The sequence below is a fragment of the Rutilus rutilus genome, assembly GCF_951802725.1.
Source record: "Rutilus rutilus genome assembly, chromosome: 23".
In the NCBI taxonomy this organism is placed as follows: domain Eukaryota; kingdom Metazoa; phylum Chordata; class Actinopteri; order Cypriniformes; family Leuciscidae; genus Rutilus; species Rutilus rutilus.
This window is the reverse complement of record NC_140233.1, coordinates 21,143,808-21,171,778: the sequence shown is the minus strand read 5'-3', so window position 1 is coordinate 21,171,778 and position 27,971 is coordinate 21,143,808. Positions and strand designations below refer to the sequence as shown.

Below are 27,971 nucleotides of genomic sequence, written 5' to 3'. Positions count from 1 at the left end.
GTTGTATTGCGAGAGGTTTTGTGGGCGGTTTTTTGAACCGACGATTAGTACCTCTGTTTTGTCTGGATTTAATAAAAGAAAATTACGCGTCATCCAATCTTTTATATCTTTAACACACTCTGCCAATTTGGATAATTTAGCGTTTTCATCTGGCCGTGATGAAATATATATTTGAGTGTCATCAGCATAACAATGGAAACTAATTCCATGTTTCCTTATAATATTTCCAAGTGGCATCATATATACTGAGAATAACAGAGGGCCTTACACAGATCCATGCGGCACTCCATAGTTTACTGGAGTTATGATCGATTTTTCTCCATTTAAATAGACAAAATGGTAGCGGTCAGATAAGTATGATCTAAACCAGCTTAATGCTTGTCCTTGAACACCAGTATAATTTTGTAGTCGATCTAAGAGTATTGTGTGATCTATAGTATCGAACGCAGCACTAAGATCAAGTAAAACTAGTATTGAGATACAGCCTTGGTCAGAAGCTAAAAGTAAATCATTTGTGATTTTAACAAGCGCAGTTTCAGTGCTATGGTGCGGCCTGAAACCAGACTGAAACTTCTCATAGATATCATTTTCTTGCAAGAAAGAACACAATTGAGCGGACACCACTTTTTCTAATATTTTAGACATAAATGGAAGATTTGAAATGGGTCTATAATTTGCTAGGTTATTATGATCTAATTGTGGTTTCTTAATGAGAGTTTTTTTCATTAAGAATGAAGGGTATTCTTGGGTAATGCAGCGCTGTTTTATTATTTACATTTCTCTGTTGAAAATGATGTTAGAACTGAACTAAACTCATCTAAACTCTTGACTTATCCATGTTCCATGTCTCCAAATGTTATCATGCTGGGTGATTTTAACATAACATTCATATAGATAATGTCAGTAATGCATTTACAAGTTAATTTTTATCATGTTTGTTTGGATTCCTTTCGTATGCAACAGTTTAACACACTGCCCACTCATACTAAGGGGCATACTCTTGATCTTGTTTGCTGTTCTGGTATAACACCTTATAATTGTACCGTTTCTGATCTGTCCATATCAGATCACCTGCTAGTGTCCTTTTGTGACAGTTTTTAAGGTAAACCCGTGTCGTCCGATCACATTTCGGAATATTAAGAACATTGATGTGCCTACTCTTGCCATCTTCGCCAGTAAATCTGATTTCTCTACTGTTGATGAACTGGTTACATATTACAATGATGGACTGAACATGATTTTAGATGAATTCGCACCTGTGAAAACTGAAAACTGTTTTATCTGTACATTCAGCTTCTTGTTTTACACCTGAACTGCGTGAACTTAAAACTAAAGGCCGTAGGTTAGAGCGCTTGTACGTCAGGTCTGGCCTTACTGTTCATAAAGAAATGTATGCTGAACATATTCAAAATTATAAAAATGCACTGTCCAAAGCTAAATCTGATTACTACTCCAGCATAATTGGAGTTAGCAATGGGAACTCCAGGTCTCTTTTTTTGGTGGTAAACAATATTCTGCAACCACCTGATTCTTTGCCATCTGATATGTATTCCATTGACTTATGTGATCGCTTTTTGACTTTTTTTTTTTGCATCTAAGATTGAAAATGTACATCAGCAATTACTTACTGGTACTTTCCACAAAGACTCCTGTCAGTCTGTGACTCACACACCTCCTCACTCTATTTTCTCTACCTTTACACTACCAACTACTTCAGAGATAGTGGGTCTGATAGATCAATCTAAATCTTCAACTTGACAGACTCCCTACCAACTCCTTTAGTGAAAGCTTGTTTACCAGCACTGTCGCCATTGATTACAAAAATTGTTCATGCTTCACTTGTTTCTGGCTCTGTATCTCCATCTCTTAAATCTGCTATTATTACTCCCATACTTAAAGGGATAGTTCACTTTGAAATTAAATTTTGGTATGTTTTAGCTTACCTCAAGGGCATCCAAGATGTAGGTGTCTTTTTTTGTGTACTTACGATGGGGAATTGTTTAATTTGGACGATGGGGAATTGTTTTAATTTGGACTTTGTGCATGCGCTTTGAGACAGTATCCATAGACCTGCATTAAATGACTGACAGACAAGAACGGTTTGACCTAAAAATATCAAAATTGAAACTACTGCGGAAAAAAAGACACCTACATCTTGGATGCCCTTGAGGTAAGCTAAAACATACCAAAATTTAATTTCAAAGTGAACTATCCCTTTAAGAAACCAGGGGGTGATCCATTTAATTTTCGTCCAATTTCAAATTTACCATTTATCTCTAAGGTAGTGGAAAAGTGTATTGCAATTCAAATTCATGAACATCTTTCCAATAATAACTTGTATGAACAATTCCAATCTGGTTTTCATACCCACCATAGCACTGAGACTGCTCTTGTCAGAATAACCAATGATCTACTGTTGGCAGCTGACTCTGGGCTTTTAACCATACTTGTGCTTCTTGACTTGAGTGCTTCCTTTGATACGGTCTCACATAAGATACTTCTTGACAGGTTAGCTTCTATTGGGATTACTGGCACTGCTCTGTCTTGGTTTAGGTCATATCTATCTGGACACAGTCAGCATATTAAATTAAAACGTTTTAGATCAAGAACATCTACAGTCACCACTGGTGTTCCCCAGGGTTCTGTTTTGGGGCCGCTTCTTTTCATTATTTATATGCTCCCTCTTGGTTATATTTTGAGGAAATATGGTATTAATTTTCACTGTTATGTGGATGACACCCAACTTTACCTGTCTGCCAAACCCACTGGGTCTTTTCCTCCACCATCTTTGTCCAGCTGTTTAGCTAAAATTAAAGATTGGCTTTCAACTAACTTCTTAAGGCTAAATGGCAACAAAACTGAGGCTTTACTTGTTGGCACTAGATCTGTTGTATCTAAATCTAATAATATTTCTTTGTACATTGACAATACTGCAATCTGTCCGTCCTCACAGGTTAAAAGTTTGGGTGTCATCATGGATAGCACCCTATCCTTTGAAACTCAAATTAATAATATCACGCGGATTGCATACTTCCACTTGCGTAATATTAACTGTCTCTGTCATGATTCTGCCCTCTTGTCATTATCTTTTTCTAGTCAGAGGCAGGATCATGACAGACCCATGTTTTATGTGCAAGCACATGGCCTTTTGTTTGGACCATGTGCTTGTGTTGTCTCGTTCTCTTGCCCCGCCCCCTTGTTATCCTCGTTTTGTCTTCATTGCTTTACCTGTGTCACCTGTTGTGTTGTCATTAGTCTTCCTATTTACTGTCTTGTGCCGGTTCATTGTTACATGCTATATGCTATCATTCCTCTCTGTGAGTACCCTGTCAAGAGTGTCGTCAAGAAAAAGTTCTGTTTCTGTATTAGCTGTTTGTTTGTAGTCTAGTTATGTCAAATCATAGTCTAGTTTAGTCACTCGTTGTCCTGTCTGTGTTTTGCCCCCTCGTGGGTTTTGTTTTTCCCATTCTTTGTCATCAATAAACGTTGTGTGTAGTGCATTCTGTCTGCGCTTGGGTTCATCTCTGCATTCATCATAACAGAATGAACCGGCCAAAACAGAACCCAGCAGACAGTATGTCTTTTTCCTTCAAGCAACATTCGGACGACCAGGAACTATGGTGGCAGTTGGCTATCGCCGACAGTAAGAGTGGAAAACTTCCGTTTCCTCTCCAGGGTGAGTCGACCTTGAGACGGTACGCCCAGGTCGTGGAAGGGAGGAGGTTTTTCTTGCCGGAGATCCTGGTAAACCGTTACTTCATCGCGGGTCTCCGGCACGGTACGTCGACCTTGAGATGGTACGCCCAGGTCGTGGAAGGGAGGAGGTTTTTCTTGCCGGAGATCCTGGTAAACCGTTACTTCATCGCGGGTCTCCGGCAAGAAAAACCTCCTCCCTTCCACGACCTGGGCGTACCGTGACACTTTTATTGCAAGTTATTGAAAAACCTCCTCCCTTCCACGACCTTGGGCGTACCGTCTCAAGGTCGACTCACCCTGGAGAGGAAAACTTCCGTTTCCTCTCCAGGGTGAGTCGACCTTGAGACGGTACGCCCAGGTCGTGGAAGGGAGGAGGTTTTTCTTGCCGGAGATCCTGGTAAACCGTTACTTCATCGCGGGTCTCAATATCCCTCCTCCTCTGGCTGAATGGGAGAGACTGGTCCACTGTCCTTTCCGAGAAGTGGTGGATCGTTTGTGTCGAAAGGAGCCGCAGACTTCCATGTCGTCATCGCCGTCCAAGCTGCCAGTGATCTCGGAGGGTCGTGTCTTAGCCGTAGCTACACTGGGGGACCAGGCTCATCCCTCCTCGAATCCCGAGGCGCCTTTAAGTCTCTGCAGGAAACGAGGGAGACGGATCTCGTGGGAGTCTGCTTCGGAGTCCTCAGCGACGGAGTCAACCCTGCTTGAGACTGTTCTTCCACTACCAGTAACGGTTCCTGCTGAGATTCCCCAACTGGTCACAAGTCCAGCTATGGCCTCTGCTCCACGGCCAAGGAGAAAGAGGAGGAAGAAGGGAGCTTTCTGTCCTCCGTCTCTGTCTCCCCCTGAGTCTGCGATGGCTCTCCAACCCGCCGCTGTAGTGGGCCCCCCCAATGTAACCCCATTGTTACATTGTTACATGCTATATGCTATCATTCCTCTCTGTGAGTACCCTGTCAAGAGTGTCGTCAAGAGAAAGTTCTGTTTCTGTATTAGCTGTTTGTTTGTAGTCTAGTTATGTCAAATCATAGTTTAGTTTAGTCACTCGTTGTCCTGTCTGTGTTTTGCCCCCTCGTGGGTTTTGTTTTTCCCATTCTGTCATCAATAAACCTTGTGTGTAGTGCATTCTGTCTGCGCTTGTGTTCATCTCTGTATCCACATAACAGTCTCCGTCCCTTTCTTTCAAATAATAATACTGCAGTTCTTATTCACGCACTAGTCACTTCACATATAGACTACTGTAATGCTCTTCTCACAGGTGTTCCCTCCAAATTGCTACATAAGCTTCAGTTGGTTCAGAATTCTGCAGCTCATGTTTCTAGAACACCTTCTACTGAGCACATTTCTCCAGTTCTTCAGCAATTGCACTAGCTTCCAGTAAAGTATAGAGTTGAATTCAAGATCTTGCTACTTACTAGGCACATCATAATCTTGTATGTTATGCTGCATAATTTTAGTTATGCTGCCCCCTGCCTATGGAACCCTCTTCCCAATGTTCCCTCTAAGCTGCGCGCGCGCGGCCGCGCAGGCCAATCGAAGTGGCCGCGCAATAGATTTTTCAGGCCGCGCAAACGATTATTATTATTTTTTTTTTCAGGGGTTAAACATCTGAGCATCAAAGGCGATGCAGGCTAGGTAATAAACATTTAAAATACTGACATGTGACAACCAAGCTGGATGTACGTTAGAATGTTTACATACCGTAAAACTTCAAATAATAGCCGAGTCCCAAATAGACGTCTATTTTACACGCCTTACAGGTTTGGATAAATAAAGGCCGGTCTCTAATAGAGGCCCGGTCTGTTTTTTAGTTTCGGGTTGTATTTAATCTTCTAAAACCCGTCAGATCGTCGGTTTAAGCCAGTTCTATGGTGCAAATTTGAGCCCTGCGCATCTGGGCGGGAGCTGTAAGCGCAAGCAAGGCAGGCAGAGAGAGTTGCGTCTATGACAACTCGAGGTATCGCACACCGGACGAGAAGCGCCGCGTCACGTCCATGACAACTCGAGGTATCGCAGACCGCACCGGATGCGCACTTTGTCAGTTTATGGCCAGCAATATAGTTATGTTTAAGGACATTGTGGAATTAAGATCATGTCTGTACTAGGCTATATGATTGTACTGTACAAATACAATCGTTGCTAAGTCTGCAGTCTGAATTCACTTTACCTCAGAGCGTCCGTTTACTGAATGAATTGAGAATATCACCTGAAAATCCGATAACATCAGCAGTTTCCATTCAACCAGCTGATTTCTGTAAATGAATGTCAAACTAAATGTATATTGCAGCACAGGGTGAAGTTTCACTAAATTAAAGGCCTGTCTCATATAGACGCCTGTCTCAAATACAAGCCGGTGCAGTTCGGCGATTGGGGAAAATAAAAGCCCGGTTATTTGAAGTTTTACGGTACGCATACATATCCTTTAGGCCAGTGGTTCTCAAACTTTTTACACCAAGTAAGTTACCACCTCAGAAAATATTTGGCTCTCCAAGCTCACATAATGGCCAATATTAAAATACAGTAGCATAGTATTCAGCTACAGTTATGCACAGCTCAAAAACTAGGCAGTTTTATTTATAATAAGAATATGTATTGTTGTCAGACACTTTAAACATTGTAACAACACAGTTTTAAAATCAACACTGTTCTGCTTACATACAGGTACTTTTTTTAATGATTAAATTAAAATGTATTGCATCTAAAAGTGAAATAAAAACTGTAACTTGAACTTAAACTTAAATATCCCCATAAGTTGGGGATATTTTGGGAATATTAATTTATTTTTATCAATCAATAAATTCCACTAGAAACAAACTTTGTTGTATTATTTTAATTTAATACTGTGAAGCTGCTTTAATACAATTTGTATTGTGAAAAGCGCTATACAAATATACTTGACTTGACTTGACTTAAACTGACTGGTAAAACACCATCTTTAAAATGTTCCCAAAGTCCAACCATTATAAAGGATATTGAATAAATATCAACCTTGTAGACATATTGATGCATTTGCTGTCATCTCTTTGAATCCCCTATGGCTAACGCAGGCTCGTGGTCATTTTCGGCAGGTCGTGTGGTTGCGAATTGCTCACAGTACTGAAATGTGCGCTCAGAAAAAAAAAAAATTGCTCAGTGCTGAAAAAAATTAGAGGGAACATTGCCTCTTCCCCTTGATGTTCACAACAGCGATTGCTTGTTGACTTTTAAAACATGTCTTAAGACAAATCTTTATATACAGGCTTTTTTTATAACATGTTTTATTGAGGCCAAGGGGCATTTCATGGACTCAAGTGTTTCAAAAGCTCATTTATTGATATGACAATTCCTACACCGAAATCGGCACGGCTAATAATGATTGTAATTCTAAATTTAACAAACTGCCACATTCAATTTTAGATTTAGGCGAACAAGCGCAGATCTAGTGGTGGTTTGCAATAAAAGTGCCAGGAAAATAATACACTGCCATTATTCATACAAAAGCAGCCTAAAGTTTTACAGGCAAGCCATTCATTTCTTGTGACACTCTTGGAGTCACTCTATATTTACAGAGAAAAACTGTAAAAAGGCTCATTGTGTGTGCGTTCCTGATTCGTGCAAACAGCCATTGTTTAGATGTTTCCATTCATAGCTGGCAGTCATCATAATTTGATGAGGGTTTTGACCCTGCATGCCTGCACTATGATCTACTCTTGTAATCTTTAAACTGAGATGAATAAATGAATGGTAAAAATCTGAACAGAACAACAAGAGTGAAGCCAAGCCACCGGTCGGCCCAGCCTACCGAGCGTCCGTCCTCCTGTGACCTGGCAACTCTTGATTTAAGGTCTGGCACTCCACAGCAGCTTCAAAACACTCCGTACTTAGACTTCAGAAGAAAACAACCCTTTATCCTGGCAGCTGACATCTTTAATCGCTTATGAACAAAGCCAGCAAAGAGACTAAATCCCAAGAGAGGTTGACATAGCTAGCTATGACATCTAAATGAATCTCAGTGTAAAAGTACCAGAGTGAAGTTAGAGAACATTTTTGTAATACACTTTTTAGCTCAGGTTCTTATTGCAATGTTCCTTTGCATAAAATCGCAAATATGTGTATGTAGTATCTTTGTCTTGGCCTATATAAAAGGTGTTTGAACTGGTTTTGAGGATGATAATCTTGCTGAGGACTCGTCTTTAGAGAGCATCATATGCTTGCCGTTAATGAAAAGTTGTGCGTAAAAGCCCTTTTATAACGATGGTTTGGTCATTTGGTCATTTATTTTATGCAAATGACTAACCTTGAGCTTGCAGTTGCTCATTTATAATACTCCAAATTCATTAACATTAGAACAAGTTTGAGAACAAATTCATGTGTGTACGCATTTTTTGCGAATTCCAGCAGGCGGAAATTTTTCATGAGAAGTTCTCCTGTGTGTGTAAAGACTAATAAACCGCACAATTATTAGTGTATGATGAAAAATCTAGGCAAAATAATCAAAGCATGCGTTCAACACAGTTTCACTAAATGAAAATAAAATATTTAGGTCCAGATTTACTAAACAGGGCAAATTGGCGTGAGAGCGCAATTCCAAAAAAGCTCAGATGGGAGTGGAAAGCTACTGACGTCTTAATTACGATGACACATTAAAGAACAGAGATCATTTCCATAATGACCAAAGAGCAGCACAAATAACCGTCTGGCTTAAGACACGCTTTTTTGGTGCGTTAAATAATGGCGCAAATACCAGTAAATTGACTAGCGAAAACCGTTGTAAATCCCCTATCCAGGTCTTTGTGCCACACACAAAGACATTTACAAAGTTTTCATTTAACATTAGAAACAAGCTGTTAGTAAATATGGCCCTTAATAAGATATTTATTTATTTGCACCAATAAAAATTTATTTCACGCGGCGTAAAACCGTAAAAGTCCCTGCCAACACGCCGTTGAGATCGTGATCCAGTGTTTTCCACTCTCTTACAGCTGGAGTGTGCTTAGAATGAATCGATCGCTCAGATTGACAAGTCTTGATTTACCGTGCGCCATAGAATAGGAGCGCACAGATGAAACAGCGCTGGAAGATCACTCATCACTCATCAACCAGGATCTTACGACTTGTTACTTATTCTATGTAATTATAAATACGTCTATGCTTTGTGGCGTTTACACATGTAATTATTTCTTATGTTAAGTAAAACATTCCCTTGTTTGGAGGTTTCTTTTTACTTTTGAGAAAAAAGGCTACCATGGTTTCAAATGCCGTAACTTGATTTCTTTGAGATATCAATGCAAAATTTGGTCCAGATGCAGTTGGCATGATTGTGAACAAGCCCAAACTTGGTTTTATAACCTGTCACATACACTTTCTAATAGTCATCATGTCAAGCATGAATATTAAAGGGATAGTTCACCCAAAAATGAAAATTCTGTCAGTAATTACTCACCCTCATGTTGTTCCAACCCCGTAAGACCTTCGTTCATCTTCGGAACACAAATTAAGATATTTTTGATGAAATCTGAGCCTTGTCTCACTCCTCCATAGGCTGCTAGGTGGCCCAAACTTGCTGGCCCAGAAAAGTTATTAAAGAGATCGTTAATATAGTCCAAGTGGCTACAGTGGCTCAATCTTAAGTATATCAAGCGACGAGAATACTTTTTGTGCGCAAAAACAAACAAAAATAACGACTTTATTCCACTATTCATTTCCTTCTCTCTGGGCCACTTAGTGTTTTTGCGCTGCGCGTCTGTGTTGCACGTCATCACGCTTCACACACATGACCAGCGTCGGCCAATAGTGAGCCTACGTGGTGACGTGTAACACAGACGCGCTGCGCAAAAGCACTACGCGAACCAACTAGAGGTCGAGAGAGAAGGAAATGAATAGTAGAATAAAGTCGTTATTTTTGTTTGTTTTTGCGCACAAAAAGTATTCTCGTCGCTTGATATACTTAAGATTGAGCCACTGTAGCCACTTGGACTATATTAACGATCTCTTTAATAACTTTTCTGGGCCAGCAAGTTTGGGCCACCTAGCAGCCTATGGAGGAGTGAGACAAGGCTCAGATTTCATCAAAAATATCTTAATTTGTGTTCCGAAGATGAACGAAGGTCTTACGGGGTTGGAACAACATGAGGGTGAGTAATTACTGACAGAATTTTCATTTTTGGGTGAACTATCCCTTTAACTAAATAAATGAATAAACTGCATCACCTTTTCTGGAGTTTTCTCAGAAGTGTTGTAACCTTCACACATAATCAAAACCTATTTTCTTCGTAATTTGAGACCATGTACTTGATGGTAACTTGTTTTTTTGCCTTCAGGGTGTTAGGGGTTAAGCAAATTTTAACCCCATGCTTTCAACCATCCAATATCCATTAGCTTTGTGACATGATCCTGTTTGACAACTGAGTGAACGTCTGTCTGTGGATCACTGGACCGCCCAGTGTACAGACGGACTTCACGCCTGCTGGGTTCAGATAATCTCCACCCTTACTGGGCTTTTAATCCAACTCCTAGCACTGGATTTAAGGGCTGGCCAAATGACCTATTTACTACTGTTGGCACCACAGCAGCAGACAGAGCATGACATATCTCACGACACAAGGTCTCTGACATATATCGTGTGGTGACCTCATTTTCACAAACCGAAGTTTCCACTGAAGCGGAAAGAAACACATAGGACTGAATGAAACAGAATGGAGACTTTGTACAAACGGATTTAGTTAAATGGTGAATGGATTGACAAAGTCAACGGTAATCAAACTGATCAAATTAATTTCCTCAATACACGTTCCTGGTCTTATTGTGCATGATTAATCGATGCACATAATAAAAATAAATAAAAATAATGCCTTGATGATTTTTGTCCTCTCTATGATATCCAGTGGTGGATGAAGTACAAGTCAAGCACTTGACTAAAAGTACAGATACCCTAATATAAACATATATAAAATACAATTTAAATAAATAAAATACACTATAAATATTCCTTTTCAATTTGACTAGATTTAGAAAAGTAGACTTGATTTTTAAATATACGCAAGTAATAAGAGTAAGAAAGTATTGAATGCACTGAAAACATTATTTTATTTATCAATTATATATACTCCATCCAACAATTGTAACAATACTATGGAGAGGAGATTAGGTATAGACATAGGTGCGGGAGCTTTATTTGAGTGCAGGACAACTGGGCAAACAGGATACAGTCTTTAGAATAGCTCATAAGTTTAACATAGGCATATCCACAGGGGATTCTCAAAAAGTAAACTCAGCATTCATCCATAATACCCGTCAAGGTCATTTCAGGAACCAGTGGGTGAAGACATAAACCAAAACTCATGACAGAAAAGTAGTCACTGGCAAGCATCACATTTCTTCAGAAGCAGGGGTAAAAGTCGAAGTAGAAGATCTCAAATAAGGAATGAACCTCAAACAGAAATGCATACTCAGTCTCTTTGCATACAACTGAAATGGAGATTCATTGAAGACAAAACTGATGATTTTCTGTCCTGCTTTTTTCAGATTTTCAGTTTTCAGCTATATATGATCTCTTTTTCTAATAAATAATAATAGGGCATTTCATTTTTCTTTTTTTTTCTATGAACTAGGTAGATCAAAAACAGCATCAATTTACTAACTAATGTAACATCCAATTTTCAAAATCCAATTAATTCCAGATTTTTTTCGGTAATTGAATATCCTGTCCCTCAAATTACAATTGACTTCAATTTGGTCAAAAATAATAACGCCTTTTTGTTTGGTTAGCATGAGCGTAAACTATTCCTAACAGCCAGGGCAAGGTGTTGGGTTTCTTATAAGTTAAGAAAACGGAATGTCTATTTACACCCAATGCAAATAGGCTGCCTTGTTGGCAGAGGCTTTTTACATTAACCCCGCCCCCCACCACTGTCTGAGCCAGACAAAACAACAACAAAAAAACACTGATAACAGGATCAATAGTGTGGAGAGTACGGCTGGTGACGTCAGCTGTTGACTCGACTGACCTAAGTTCCAATCCGTCTTTTTTCCGAACTCATACTTTTCCCTTTTCCCATTGCATATCAGCTTGCAGAGGAGTTTACTTTAAATAAAAATTCTGAAATATTCGAAAAGTGGAAATAAAGTGGGTATTTAATAGTGGGAATAGTGTTTAACAGGTAGGGTTAGGGTTGGTGTAGGGGTGGGGTATCTGTATAAAGTATAAATAGCATCTAACAACTATTTACACTTAGTGCAAAGAAAATACTGCTATTTGCATTTAGTGTAGAAAAAAACAATACTCTTTGTTGCTATATTAGTGCAAATAGCTGCTGCCTTAATTAAAAAAAAATTCCTAACCCATCATGGTTTTAAACTGGTTAAACCGGCTTAAGACATACACCTGAAGGCGATACCTTCATATTAGCATTAAGTCTAACTGAAGTTTGAACCTAAAGGTTCTCAAGTGTGCTAAATGGAGATCAGGGAGGTATTTTTGGGCCCTCACATGGGAAAAGTCTAAAAACATTGGCTTCCCACTGAGTCTCTTTAAATAGACTGACAGCATGGCCCCTGCACTCTCGGCTCCATTAATGATGTGTTCTGCCTCATGGGCTGCCATGACCAATAACAAGGTCACTCAGAACTAGCTTGTACCTTCATCCTGGGGGCTGACAGTGCTCATTCTGACTTTCTTGTCTGAGAAGCAGCAATTACGTGCCTTGAGAGGCTTGATTAGGTGCTATTCAGGGACACAGCCGCTTAAAGGAACTGAGCAAATGTTGTTCTTGAAGGCCAGGGTAACCCCTGAATGCCACAGAAATATATTCCTAAAGGGATAGTTTACCCAAAAATGAAAGTTTTGTCATCGTTTACTCACACTCAAGTTGTTCCAAACCTGTACGGATCTTTCAAATCTGCTAAACACAAAACAAGATATTTTGAAGAACGTTTGTAACCAAACAGTTGATGAGGCCCATTGGCTTTTTTTCATAATGGAAGTCAATGGGGTTCATCAACATATTCTTCAAAATATCTTCTTTTGTGTTCAGCAGAAGAAAGAAATTCATACAGGTTTGAAACAACTTGAGTAAATTATGACAGAATTGTCATTTCTGGGTGAACTATCCCTTAAGAGGCCTGGAAACAAAGCCAGGTTTTAAAATTATTAAAGGAATATCCCCCCAAAAAAATGTCTTATTGTCAGAGCCTGTCATTAATTACTCGCCTTCATGTTGTTTCAAACCATTATGATTTTTTTTTTTTTTAACCCCTCCGATTTGATATTCGAGTTTGTTAAAGTCTAAATACTGAATGAATCATTCAGGCCTGTTCTGTAAACCAGCTCAAACGATTCATTGAACAGCACTGACTCAAAAGAATGAGACTTCACAACTACTCTTAAGATTTTCAGTGAATAACGACTTAAATTTCTGTCTTTTCTCACACAAACTTATCACACAGCTTCAGAAGACTAGAAATATACTCATATTAACTACTTTTATGATGTCTTTTTTGAAGAAAGCTCCAGTCCCGATTCATTGTAACTGCATGGACCAGTGCATTCCTCAACATTTCTCTTTTTGTGATCCACAGAATGAAGTTTAGGCAAACAGTTTTGGATTGATATGAGGGAGAGTAAATAATGGCATTTTTGGGTGACTATTCTTTTGAGATATTGAGAAAAACCAAACACCACAAGCTCTACAGTCTATATTGAATGCGGGCTCTTATGAAACTAGGACGATTGTGTCCACTAGTGAGGTAGAGCTTTAGTCTAAGAGTTTTATTTATTCATTGGCGTGTGCTGCATTAGAGCCCAGCTAATGGTGCCATGTCTGTACCTCAGCACTATTTTGAGCAGGTTGTGTCTTTCCATCATAACCCTATCACATCACACACTCTATTTAACACAGACTTTATGTAGGTCAAAGCAAATCAAAAGAGAATTCAAAGACTTCAGTAAAATATCTCCCTCCCTCTCCTACCACCCAACATAGCCTAATTTCTGCATTTTTTTTAGGTTTCCAAAATTAAACCCTGTTTCTTATCCTTCCCTAAACTAAAGTGTTTTAGGGTACGTTTACACGCCAACAATGTACTAAATACAGATAAGTTGTTCCTTTGCGTTTTACGCGTACAGATGACACCATTGTCAAAATGATTACTGTTCACATGAATTTGTGAAAACAACTACAAACGCTGTATTAGTCATGCCAGGCCAGTAAGATGGCAATGCCACTTTGTAAAGAAACCCTTTGTGTATGCGCATTATGTCACCATTTTCACAAATTCAGGATTTTGTTGTTTATACGGAGAAGATAATGGTATCGTTTAAAAAAATAATAATTGCATTTCGAAACCAGTTTTCAAAAGTTTGAGTTTTCAGGTCCCCAAAACTCAGTTGTTGTGTAACACACGCTGCATATTTAAAAATGTATAACAGCATACATAAAAAGTACAACTAATACCTGCATGTTTTATAAATACTAACATTTAAATAACATATGACTCTTTCACATTAATATGACTTTTTTCATATTACAGTAATGAGAATTGTGCCTAATTGTGATCAATTAAAGTAATGAAATGATGCCTCAAATAATGTTAATAATAAAATAAAATATAAATAAAATCCTTTTTCTTTCTTTTGCAATACAATACAATACAATTTTATTTGTATAGCACATTTAAAAACAACTAGCGTTGACCAAAGTGCTTAACAAGGCCGATAAGGGTAGACAATACAAGCACAGAAACCAGCAAAGATACACATCAAAGAGAAAACAGATACAAAAAAAAGATACATTTCTTTTGGTTTTGGGATGAAATATGGCCTGGACATGCGCTTGCACACTCAGTACTGACACCAAATTCCAGATTTTTCTAGAGAAAAAGAACAGTCTTTTGCTGCATTAGATTAATCTGAATTTTTCACATGTTAAAGTGCTGATAGAATGATACAGCAAACACCAGCTCAACTGTTAAAGCGGAGTTTGGATTACCTAAAATGTGATGATTTATAATCTGACATGAAAGAGGACAAATGCTAACGGATGTGATCACTGATGGCTATCTTTAACATGATGGAAAAAGCATCAAGATTTTGACCTTTGGTGCCCTTTTCCCATGAGGCAAATGTCTATTTGTGTCCTGATGTCCTCTGAGGTTATTGACTGAATGATGGTGAATAGAAACCAGCTCTGGACTGCAATAATTAACACATGGTCATTTGGTTTCAGAGAATAATGTAACTTATAATAATGCTAATGTAACTTGAAGTGTGGATAGAACCAAATGCATGTATTGTGGGCGAACACTCAATTAAACTGGGAAAGGAGGTGGAATTATAAACTGTACACATTTAATAATCTGCTCTGGTCACCATTGCGTGGTTTGACATTGTTTGAACCTGATCCTCCACTGGGTACCCATCTAAAAGCAATCATTACGAATAACGATTTTTGAAGAAACAGCTCATCTAAAACAAAACAAAAAAATCATTTACTCAGCCTCATGTCACTCTAAACCTGTATAATTTTCTTCTTTCTGTCCAAGCTGCATTTTTCTTTACAAAACAAGTAGTAAACGAGTTCAAAAATGATACAAGTACTATTAATATAGCACACCACTTATATGGACTACGTTTTATGTACTTCTATGGTATTCTTTTGTTCTTTTTAGAATGAAACAGCAACTTGCCACTGCTTTATGGAAAAGAGCAGCGTGAGCATTCTACTAAATATCTCATTTTGTGTTCCACAGAAGAAAGACATTCGTATGGGATTGGAACAGTATGTGGGTGACTACATTAATTCGATTTTTGATTGAACTATTCCTTTAACTCAAACTCCTTTAAGGTCAAACGGATAGTCGCAGTCAGGGGTTTAATGATCTAACCCAGTGGTTCCCAAACCTGTCCTGAAGGCACCCCAACACGGCACATTTTCTTTGTCTCCCTAATCAAACACACCTGATTCAACTCATCAGCTCATTAACCCATGTGATAATGAGCTGATGAGTTGAATCAGGTGTGTTTGATTAGGGAGACAAAGAAAACGTGCAGTGTTGGGGTGCCTTCAGGACAGGTTTGGGAACCACTGATCTAACCAATGAGTTGCATCAGTCTTTGTTGGCTTGAAAACTCAGAAGAAAGTTAGAAGCCAGAACTGCTTGATAGCAACAATGCTGATAATGACATGGGGGTGTTTTCCCCCCATTTCCTACTATAAAAACACATCACCAAAGTACTGTCATTAAAGTATTACAAAGTGATAATTTGCTCAAATAATAGCTCACTATAGCATTCACCAAGTCAACTCTGTAAAGGCCATCATTAACCAAGTCAACCCTGTAGAGGCCTTTTTGGTGAGCTGCTAGTAATAATGATTCAATTCGAGAGTCTTACAATGCAAATTTTGCTTTTTTATTTATTTTTATCTAAGAATCACATCCATACTCATATCATTCCAAACCTGACTGGTTACATCTGCAGAAGAAATAAGAAAATATTTTGAACAATGTTCACAGAAAATGTTCATATAATACAAACAAATGGGGTCCAATCAGTGTTTTGGACCCCATTGACTTCTATTGCATGGACATTTTTCAAAATAACTTTTTTTGTGTGTGTTTTCCACAGAAGAAAGTCAAACAGGTTTTGGATTGGAACGACATGAGGGTGAGTAAATGATCACCGCTAAAATTCACATGGCAACAGCCCTGTCTACTAACCTATCACACAGTTATTCTAAGTCTTTTAAAGTCAACTCCATGAAACCTTGACCACGTCCTATAAAACTTTGTAAACATAACACAAATCACGCTTGTTCGGTCAATGATTATAGATGCCCGATTTACAAGCCAAACAAAACAACCAAAACACACAGTCTCGGTTGACAGTATATCCTGGAGGAATCGCTTTGGTGGAACCTGGATTCAAAATGTGTTAAAGTTAAACTACGCTTGGATTGGTTCACCTTATTCATTGTTCCTGACATTGTTTCCCCTTCCATAATTCCTTAAAAATGTGCTCACGAGCAAACAATAGCAGCAAAAAACCATTGGTGCGTTAAGCTTCATTTTGAAATGTGTCTAGATAAAATAATCTGCAGAGATAATCAGAAGCATTTCTCTTTCCTGTGAGCCTTATACAAAAACACTGAGGGGAAATGCAGCTGCCGGCCCCCTCTTATTCCTCTGATAGGCTGAAATGGCGTCTGGTGATATTTTCTCACTCAGCGAGCTCGAAAGCAGAATTGACCTCATGTCTCTCAGCACCTTTAAAAAAAAAACAGTTCCCTGCTGCATAAACGCGAGCGTGAATCTTGAGTGCAACTGACTTAAGAACAGAATTCATATTATTCTCTTGGGGAGAGGGGTGTTTCTTACTTACTTTTGTTAGTTATTTCGCCATGAACTCAACTATATATCACCATGCTAGGCTTGCTGCAATAGTCGGTGTTACACGGTGCTCAGCAGCACAACGGTTACAGACGAGATTGAGATGAGCTGACTGACAAGACTATGGCAGAAGATTTGGTTTCAAAGCTAAATGTTAAAGTGCCTATTTGGCAATGGTTTGGATTTAAAACTAATGCTAATAGGGAACCTCTACACATTAATGAGGCAATCTGTAAACTTTGCCTGATGAATGGCAGCATCCGGAGGTAACACAAGTCGATTAACCGGTGGGAAAATCCTCACCGTCACATCCCTACACCGTACCAATAAAGACTTAAAAGGTTTACAGATTGATCTCGCAGAACAACATTTTAAAATTGCACAAAAGGAAATTACTCTACTGCAGTTGTGTGACTTACAACGACTTTCATGGGAGTTAAAAAGATTTCTGACTTTTTTAAAGGAATTTTAAACATCTGCAATAAAAAAAAAAATTCTTTTTTTTTTTTACTGAAAATGTAAAAATAATGGTTTATGTAACACAATTCAAATTGTAATTTTATGCCACATTTGGCTAAATGTTAGTTGTCTAAAATTGTTTTAAAAGAAAGTACTACAATGTTTTTGGGATATATTTGCAATATCTAACTCTATAATAGTTATTAATAAATGACACTACCAAAATGTAAATAGCCAGAGCAGCATAGAGTTGTGATAGATAATATAGTTTCTATAATATAATATAAGTTTCAGAATTAATAAAATAAGTTTATTATTTTGTATACAGTATGTGTATGTGTATTACTTATGTTTTACTTTTTTCATTAAAAAAATGTAATACATTTTTCTATTTTCCATGTTCTGACATTATTTTATTAACCCAATTCTCAATTAATAAATTTAAATTTGAATGCCATAATTTATGCCGACTTTAAGAAAAAACCTCACAGAGAGTGGATGATTTTAATTACTCTATTACAAAAAAATGAGGATTAAATTAAATTTGATTTGCATTATAATAATGGTAATGACATTTTTGCATTAGAGTAATTAAAATTCACTGCAAATGTGCTTAATTGACAATCTTAATAGTCCTAAAACTGGTTTAATTTTCTCATGCAAAATATACAATTGTATCAAAATGATCTAAAGAACATTCAATGTAACATCAAGAACTTTTTATCTGGAATCATATAACAACTCAATATAATCAACCATAGTTCTTTAGGGTTCTCTGCTTTTATTTTAATAGAGAGACAAAATTATTCAAATATATTAATATAAATGTAAACAATAAGTTTGATTGTACTACAACAACAAAGTAGATAAAACTGAAACTTTGTAGACTATAGTTTGAGCCAGGTTGCCCATAACCGCAATAGGCGTTCTCAAATGGTGGTTAGTGGGAAAGCACAGCTGACCTCTCTCTGTACATCAACTCCCCATGGGCCGCTACTATACTCAGCCCCAGCCAAACACACACACACACACACCGGCGCTGCAGAGGTGCGCCCCTGGCCTGTTTGTTTACACTCTGTGTTGGTTGCCAAGGTAAACATAAGTGGGGAGGGCTGGTGAGCACAGGGGTGTGTGAAATCCGTCCCTCGCCCCCCTGCATGTGTTCAGTGCCACATGAGATCCCCGTATGTATACTGTTACTGTCAAAGAAAAGACTTTGGCTATAAGCCCTTTTTCAAACCTTAAAGAAAGCCAGTGGCAAAAAAGTACATGGTACAGTGATGGTATCAGATGGTGATACCAAAATACTATAATACTAAAATAAAATGAAAATTATAAAGCTTCAAAAATCCCCAAAACCCTCATTTCATTCCAAGCACATCTGCTGTTATATATTTATACTGGGTTCCACAGAAAAAAAGATAACATCATAGGCCTAAGGTCTGGAAAAACATGAGGGCGAGTAAATAATCACAAAATCGGCATTTTCAGCTGATCTATTTCCTCATCTAATGGTCTTTAATCGTACCACTTGACACTGTTGTAGCCATTTGATAACTTGTCTACAGGATTTTGGGATGTGAGCTGGGCAGAACTTGGCACATCCCTACCTGGATTTCTTCCTTCCCACAATTCACCTCTTGTATGTTTATATTGTCTTTCTTCCCTAAGCGTTCTTCCGACATAAGAAGGAGAGAACAGACTTGTTTACTCTTCATGAAGCACAGTCAGGCGTTAAGTACAGACTTGATTGGAGTGTTTATGTACCTTGGATGGAACATCTAGTGGGGCCAATTACAGCTCAGGACAGCGCAATCTCTGAGGAAGCATTCTCCGCCACTGCACAAAGATCTCCGTTTCCAGATGGCATAACATTAAGGGAACACTGTGATCCATTTAGTTTCTTCGAATCTGTGAACAATTTTGCATCACGCTCAGGCTCAATGGTCACTTCTTTGAAATATTTTTGACTAGGTCATATTTATAGACAATCAAAGCTTAAAGGCCAACTGAAGTGCCTTGAAACACGCAGCATTATTCAGTGTGTTGATGTGATTTCCACTGAAACAGGAAGACAGGGTGGGACGTATCAAGCAACTCATCCCCTTTTTTAAATTGCAAATAGCGTTTTGTTTTTATCACAGCTCTCCCATACTAAAAGACATAATTAAATTTGGATTTCATAGGGACTTTAATACTGCTAGCTAGCATGAAACACTAGCATGAAGCGCTTGTGTTAGCATAACTACTTGCGTAAAATATGTTATGGGCATAAATGAATCCGGTGTGTTACAGAGAGACATTCAAAATATGCAGAGTGGGGGAACTGAGAACCACTGGTCTAGTGCATGAATTTTATAAGGTTAATATGTCATCCAACATCGGCTTCTGATAGCCCCGCCCCCTCTGCTCCATACGGAAAGCTGCGACTGTTAAAGGTATAGTGGAGGATTTTCCCAAATTTTAGAAAAGAACCGCCCTCTCCACTTTTTGAAAAAATGCACATGCGCAACACTCTACCTGCTCCCGAGAGGGAACGCCTATTAAACGTGTGCACGAGAGAGCATGCACGAGCTAATCATAGCTTACATTAACTTTTACTAGCAGTGATTTTAAATGGATTTCTCCAAATAGCATGCCAAACTTTACCTGTCGAGTAGAAACTTCGCGACTGAGGCATCAGTGGGAAGCCCAACCTGTGCTTTTAGCGCACACCAGCGTGTGACATATTCTCCCAAAAACACTCTGGTCTTGTTTCTTTCTTCAGAGGCCTTTCTCTTCTTGTCATACAATTCGTAGACACTTTTTCTCTTGCGACCCTCAGACATTTTGAAAAAACCCGGTGAGAACGGCGAGCTTCAATGAATGGCTGAAACCGTAGCTCACCACACACCTGAAAGTGCGCATGCGCAGAAAGCGAAAACTACCTAGGGACGAGCACGTACGACGGCCTTACGTAAACATATCACCAGAATGATTGACAACTAGGTGGACCAATAGTCTTGATGATCCACCCGGAAAAAGAAAATACTCATACCTTTAATTAAGTGCATCATCAGGTATTTGAAGTGCACTTTTTCTTTCTGGAATTTTCAGTGTGAACATACTACTCGCACTACTACATAATGTAAAAGAATGGTGCATAAGATACGCAAATTGAAACACACCTACAGCTTAAAACAGATACACACATGACACGCTGCTGTGAGCAAGTAAGACATGCTGCTGTTGTATAATATAATGTACATAATTTACCTGTAACAGATCTATACAGGTGGAGCTGGGGAAGGTGGAGGGTTTATGAAGGCAAATGCTACCCAAGTATTTGAAGGTTGAGCGCACAAGCTAATTGGCTACTGATATAGCAGGAACCAATCAGCTGTGCCCTGTACAGAATGATGTGATTGCAAGCAGGTCCAGTTAAGGACCTATTAGTTTGTGCTATCTAGAGTTTCATGACAGAAATTTGTATTTGTGGGCATAAATGTTTATGGATTAATGGTTAACGCACATGCTACAAAAGTACCTGTTGCATTTATTGGGTCTAATTTTGCCATTTCACAGCTAAATTAACCCATACACATTGTGATCTTTGTGACTAGGTTCTATGTACAGATATAGAGCCTAAATGGCTAGCTAGCATGAAGCGTTATGTTTACTTGTGTAAAATATGCTGTGGGCGAGTTACATTAATGGATAATGGACTAGCGGTTAATGCACATGTTAAATGTTCTTATTGTAATAATAATTTATTGGGTCTAATTTAGCAATTTCACTTAAATGAACTTCTAGTCTTTGTAGTTGTGCATGCAGATACAGAAGCTAAAACTAACATGAAACACTAGCATTGAAACATTTGTTTACATTCTGCCATAAATTATGTTGTGGACATTACTGTAATGGACTAGCAGGAAGCACACACACTCTGAAATGTTGAGTTGCGGAGCTCATGGGTGGTAATGTATGATATTAAATTGGGCCTTTTCTATATTCCGTTTCCTTTCCCAGTTCCATCATTACCTGTTCAATTTCCACTATATCTAAAATGTCCTACATAGTTTCCCCATCTTTCTCTCCCACTTTGCTGTGTCATTCTGTAACAAGCCTCCCGTGAGTGTGTGCAGAATAGCACACACTCTTTTAACATAGTCACACTGCAGTCTCAGAGGAGGAAAAGTAGGGCAGGATGTCTTCCACTGCTCCAAACACTGAACGTCAGGGCTGGAAGAACTTGAACAGCGGCCTGGAGCATCTGATGCCATATACACTTTATGAGGGAGGAAGAGAGAGATAATCTAGAAGCTTCCTCTGTAATCATGGCTTTATAAATCAGATAAAATGGATAAATTAGACAATGAAAAAATACAGGCAAGAGAAAAGAAACCCTCAGGCCAGACCATTGTTATTGGCAATGGCAACACTGTGCTAAATGATTTAAGTGACTGCTAGATGACGACAAATGTAGCATGAACAATAACCTGTATGAGCAGATTTATTCAATTTTGACAGACATAAATCATTTACAATGGGGTACACAACACATCGTGTATCCATAGTATTTACCATAATCATGCACCAAGGGGCCAATGTTTGACTAGTTAGCATTAGCAGTTAGCACCTGCTAACAGCATTCTAGGCCCAAAAAGTATATTTCTCCATTGACAATCATTTCTGTGGTCCGATGATGGCAGATTCAAATCTCGTAATTCTGTGGCTTAAAATGCATTGTAAAAAAGTCAAATCAAATCATGGTTCGTAAGGGAAGGAAAAGAAGGAAGTTTGGTTTTGTGTACGCACATACGCTTAGCTGTGCAAACATGCCATGAGCTACTTTACTCAATGAAAGACAAATACAGCATGACTGATATTAAACTCCTAAAGCCAGAGATTAGCAACTAAAGCTCACAACATAGATGTGTTTATTACATTGCGTTTCTGTACAAACGCCTTTCTGAAAAGCACATATATAAAACATTGCAAAAATCAGCCAACCGCCCCCGGACAGATGAAAACAGCTGCTGCGCTTTCTTTCTTTTTTTTTATATATTATGCTGGTATTGAGCTGAATTGTTTCTAAAAGGAAGCTGGAAAACCTGCGCCATATCAGTGGATTTAGTAAGAGATGAATGAAGGATGACAGAGGCAGAAAACTATTATGTTTGGATTCTAAGTGTGGGAGAAAGTCGTATTCACATCTGCCCACTTACAATGCATAACACAGTAGGGTGACCTTTTGCTTCTTCAAAAACTTTCCAGAGTAATGCAACATCTAGAATAATGCACATTCAATATGAATGTAAAACAGGCTATTTCTTGTGACCATATGTTTGGATGCTAGACAATAGATGACTATATAGCCTCAAGTAGTGTACTTCCCGTGGCCTGTAAATACTGGATCACTGATACACTTTTTAACTATTGGTATAAGAGACTGACATATATTTAAACAAAAACATTCTTCATTCTCCATTGCCAAGCAATACTCTATGTATTTGCCTAACAAAGCAGACAGTGAGATCTTCACATACTGGATTAGGTGGAAGGTATTAAGCAGGATGCTTTTAAGGAAATAAGGCCGGCAGGTCCACAACAAACATCTTCGCAGATCTTCAAACACCAGAACAGAAAACTAAAGGACATTCTATTACGCTACAATAACAACACAACAGTCCAAACAAAGCTAAACCTTGAGATAATCCTTTAGCATTAGCATTTTCCTAACATTTAACAACTTTGAAGTAGGGATGCACAACATCGGCACTTGTTGCCTTGTCAATAAGATAACCTGGTGATGCGTCTGCGATATCTCACATGTGCGCAAGGAGTGTGAGTGTGCGACAATGCTCCACACATGAGTAACACTGGGTTTGAGTGTCATTGTTTGTCTGGAGCTGCTGTGCTGTTGGCAACTAACAACGAACTCTTGTATTTACTCTTGTGTAAGCATGTTAATTTTTTGTGCTTCCTTGTCGTTTGTTCATCATCTGCGCTTTATTTTTCATGAAGCATTATTTTGTTGTGCTTCTGCTAGGATAAATAGACATCCACTCTTAATGCAAAAGTGTGTACCGGAGGCCAGCTTGCGAGAGTTGTGCAGGCTGAAGACTGATAGAGAATGCGGTGTTTACTGTTTAGCGTCCTTGTTAGTGCACTCGCCTCGCATACCAGCGATCGTGTTCGAGACCGACTCGGAGCAGGGCGGTTAGGATTGGTGGGTGAGCTTTGGAGGCGGAGCAATGAAGAGAGGGGTGTGTTTGTTTGGGTTGATTTCAAATATCAACAATGTTCAGCAACGACTTTGATAAATAACTGAACTGCTAATTAAACGTCTGTTACAGTGTTAACTGTAACACCTAGTTAAACGTCTGTTACACCTATGGTGTTTTGCTTAAAATTAACAAAACTTGGACTAAAATACACATTTAAAATTGACAGTCTTTGGAAAAAACAGATCAAATTACTGATGACTCATCCTGTACTCATGGGTGTGTCCAAATTTTTGTCCAATCGCATGCTCTCTAGAATGAAATTGTTCCTTACCTTTACACCACCTGGCATACATAGAAATATGGTGCACCGCAGTACCAAAAGTCTCACCCGATAATACGAAATATACATACAGTGCATCTGTCATTATATTGGTCAATAATTGTGTTCACATGCGCCAACTGTCAATACCTGATTGGCACACCTAGATTTTTGCCCATCAATTTACATATACAACAATCCTGATGGGCCCGATCAAGGCTACGTCTCTCAAAAACATTCTAAGCCCAAGTGGATCGAAGACACCATTGGTGCAAATGGCTTATGATGCTTTTAGGGAACTCAAATAATGTTTTTAATATTGCAGTTTTAAATAAATGATTTACCCATGCACATCACTATATATTATAGTATACATTATAGTAATTTTTTATCAAAGCAACATCTCTTCTCTTCTCTGATGACGTGTTTACTGGCGCAAGGGTGGGACAACCTGTCACTCACATGAGATCCACCAATAGCAAACCACAGCCATCCAATCAATTCCTGATGGACAAAATCAAGTCCCGCCCTAAAAAAAAAAAATTCTCATTCGAGAAGCCGTTACACTTGGATATACAACATCACAATAGGGAAGAAAAGAAGATCGCAACTTCCGTTTCATGCCGACTTTAAGGGTTTACATGCCAATAAATAAGTGGATAATGCAAAGTTTTCTTTAAACATAATAACACACCTTTTGTAACCTGAGAAATAAAAATAAGCATCTAGTAATTATTATCAGCCATAATTTCTACATCAATGCAACCCTAAGTGTGACAGCAACGGTTTATAAACAGTTAACAACATTTTTTTAAAAAAATCATAGCCCACTCACTTCTAGAAACAACTTGGCCATATTTCAAGGTTTCAAGCATGAGCCAAGCATGAGTAATCAGCAGTTCCTATTGGACCGTGGTACTTGTGGATGAGAGGCTAAATATGAAGAGTTTGGCACTACAGGAATGTAGCAGCTCCAAGCAAATTAACACAGAGCTCTGTTACAATTTTTGTCATGATGCTAAAACAATCTTGTAAGCGACAATCTTGTAACCTTGAAGTCGATCTAGAACAGCATTTCCAAACCTTTTAATCTTCACGACATGACATATTTCAAAGGGAAACAGGATATATTCAACAAAGAAACCATGTAGGTTGGGACTTTTTATTTATTATTTCAATTTAGTTTTGTTCATTTTATCCACCAGGAATTGAAGTGTTCATGGAGTACACAATTCAACCGCCATTGGTCGAAAAAACAAATAGCCCCACCCCAAACTGACGCTATTGGCTGAGTTAATGTTGCACTCCAAAACACAAAGAAATGTGTACTACAAAGCCACAGTGTTTACTCTTTTCAGGAGAATTTACTTAAAGCTACACTGTGTAGGATTTTCTCCCATCTAGCGGTACAATTGTTTATGACTACCAACTGAATATTACTTTCCAGCCCCTCCCATTCCGAGGGCGTTTTAACTCCTACGGTGGCCGTATTATTTCAAATCTGCCGGCAGTCGCGAGTAATCTCCCCCTCGCATTCGTCACGGTGCCACTGAGTGTAAAAACGCAAAAGGCGAAGCTTGAATTTCCAGGTATGTCCCTCTTTGGCTAATGTATTTTAAAGATGGAGGCGCAACATGGCTGCCGCCGTTCGAGCGACTCGCTCGTATGTATTCTAAATGGCAGATTCTACGCTTACGAGAATACTTGATTAGTTGGTATAAGTAATTACACATTAATGACCACATATCAAGTGTTTTTTGCTAAGAATCAACTTAAAAAATTACACAGTGTAGCTTTGACTTAAAGTTTAAGTCTGTGCATATTACGTTTTTCCCCCCGTTAAAATCCAACAACAGCTCTATAGCATTAGTTATCAGAAACCATTGTAAATAGCTCAGCTGAAAATACAGGAAGTGCAAGGCTGGACCAGTCAATGACCCCTAAAAAAAGAATTCAGCTGTCTGGGATTCTCACAAATAGCAATCAGCGAGAAAATCGACACAGTTGGAACAGGAGGGTACGAATAAATTAAAAAAGAACAAACACTGGGCTGTTAGGGCAGCTTGATTCTTGGTTTGCTCTTCCCAACATGTCACTGGAGACTTCTGTTCAAGCAATCTGCTACTGAATGTCAACTAGTGGTCGGCCGTTTGAATGAGCAGCGTTTCACTGCATGTGTATGTTCTATATCCTATATCTAGATATATTTATCCAAATGAAAGAGAAACATCAGCAAACTCATATTCGGTTGCCACACTATTTACACCCCACTGCTGGTGGGAATGGGATGATTTAGGCTGATGTCAGCAGGGTCATGGCAAAATGATGTATTAGAAACACACTTCTAAGGTGCAAAAAGAGTGATGCTAATCAAAAATAATATTAATATAATAGGCTACATATAATATAATGTCAACAATAATATTAAGAATATATTATCAATATTCCATAATATAACAGTATTGATTCATTACTTTTCCCATTATTCTTTATTTATTATTATTAAACTGATAGATGCTAGATGGTCAGTAAAGCATTCACCTTTCAGTAGTGACTATATTCACAATATGATACTTTATTGCTTAATTTTTCTTTTCTATTTAAAAATCAATTAAATATCATTGTATTATATAATATAAAACCTTATTAAATATGTATATATTGCCTAAACATTAATGTAATTATATATGAAACTATCTCCTCTAAAGCGACCTGCGCTCAAAAAAGGCGCAATATAAACAATTTTTAATATTATTTTAAAAGTTAAAATTTGAAAATATTTTCTTAAAATTGTATTATCAATTTGAAGATTGTTAAACAATATTGATATTAAAATATGAATATTTAATGTAATACAAAAACACATTATTTGGAATTCCATACTTTGGATGTCTGACAGCTGTGTGGGTTTTTGCCAATAGGATTCTGTTCAATAATGTCTAAATAAGGGAGGGGACGGATGGACAATAGGCGACTTTATATGAAATAACACATCAACAACAGAGAAGAAAAATATAACGGAATAATTCAGCGCTGTAACGTTTAAAAGGATTCGTGCTGGTTAGGGATGGATGGATGGATGGATGGATGCCGGAGAGGAAATCAATAATCACATCCAAATGCAAATAATAAGTGATGCTCGTTTGTGGTTATTTATGCTAAACAGCCCATCATCCCATCCTGATTCAGCTGTAATACAGTCATATTAGGCAATCATATTATCGCAGATTTCTCTTACCTCTGTTGCAACTTCACCCCTCGAAGATAGAAACGTGGCAGGAGATCTAGTCGTATCCGAATGACTTCATCTCGGATCGAGAACGGGTCGGTTTGGGTTTGATTGGGTTCCTAACACTTCAACAACCGTCAATTATGTAGGCTATTACATGGAATGGAACTGTGAGACGCTCGCGTTTGTCCCGAAACAAAGTAACACTCGCGCCTTATGCCGTCTCAAAATGTGGAAAGGCCGCTCGAAACGCTGATTTCCAAACGCGATACAGTTGGAAGTTGAAAGTTAACCGCGCACAGCTGCATCCTCAAGAGATAGATGGTGGAGAGATAAAATAGCGGTCCATAGTGTGCCATAACCGCTGGCGTACAGCTGTAATCTGGGAGCGCGGACGGAAGGAAATGCCTTTGGAGGAAAGGAGGCGCTTAACCAGCCAGAGAGTGCTGGATTTAACCCTCTTGAAGCCTGACGTCATTCTGGACAGCAGAACTTTTCACATTCAGGTTCTGTTTCACTTAAGTATTTAAGAAAAGCATATTCAGATCTGTCCATATGACTGTTGAGGTTGAGGCTATTAAACATTTTATCATGGCTCTTTTATCCACAATATATAAAAGCATAAACTCATAATGACATAAACAAACAAATAAAACAGTAAAGATGAGATGTAAAAGGATGCAAGTTTCATTACTTT

At 38.4% G+C, this 27,971-nt stretch overlaps 1 protein-coding gene across 1 annotated transcript in view; it reads right to left on the bottom strand.

The window, feature by feature from the left end:
* The window catches only part of osbpl5 (oxysterol binding protein-like 5), a 70,737-nt gene extending 43,002 nt beyond the window's left edge, over window positions 1-27,735 (bottom strand). The window contains exon 1 of the mRNA XM_084396513.1: window positions 27,284-27,735. The gene's annotated coding sequence lies outside the window, so the exon portion shown is untranslated. The remainder of the gene's footprint in view (window positions 1-27,283) is intronic.
* Between the last annotated feature and the right edge of the window lie 236 nt (window positions 27,736-27,971).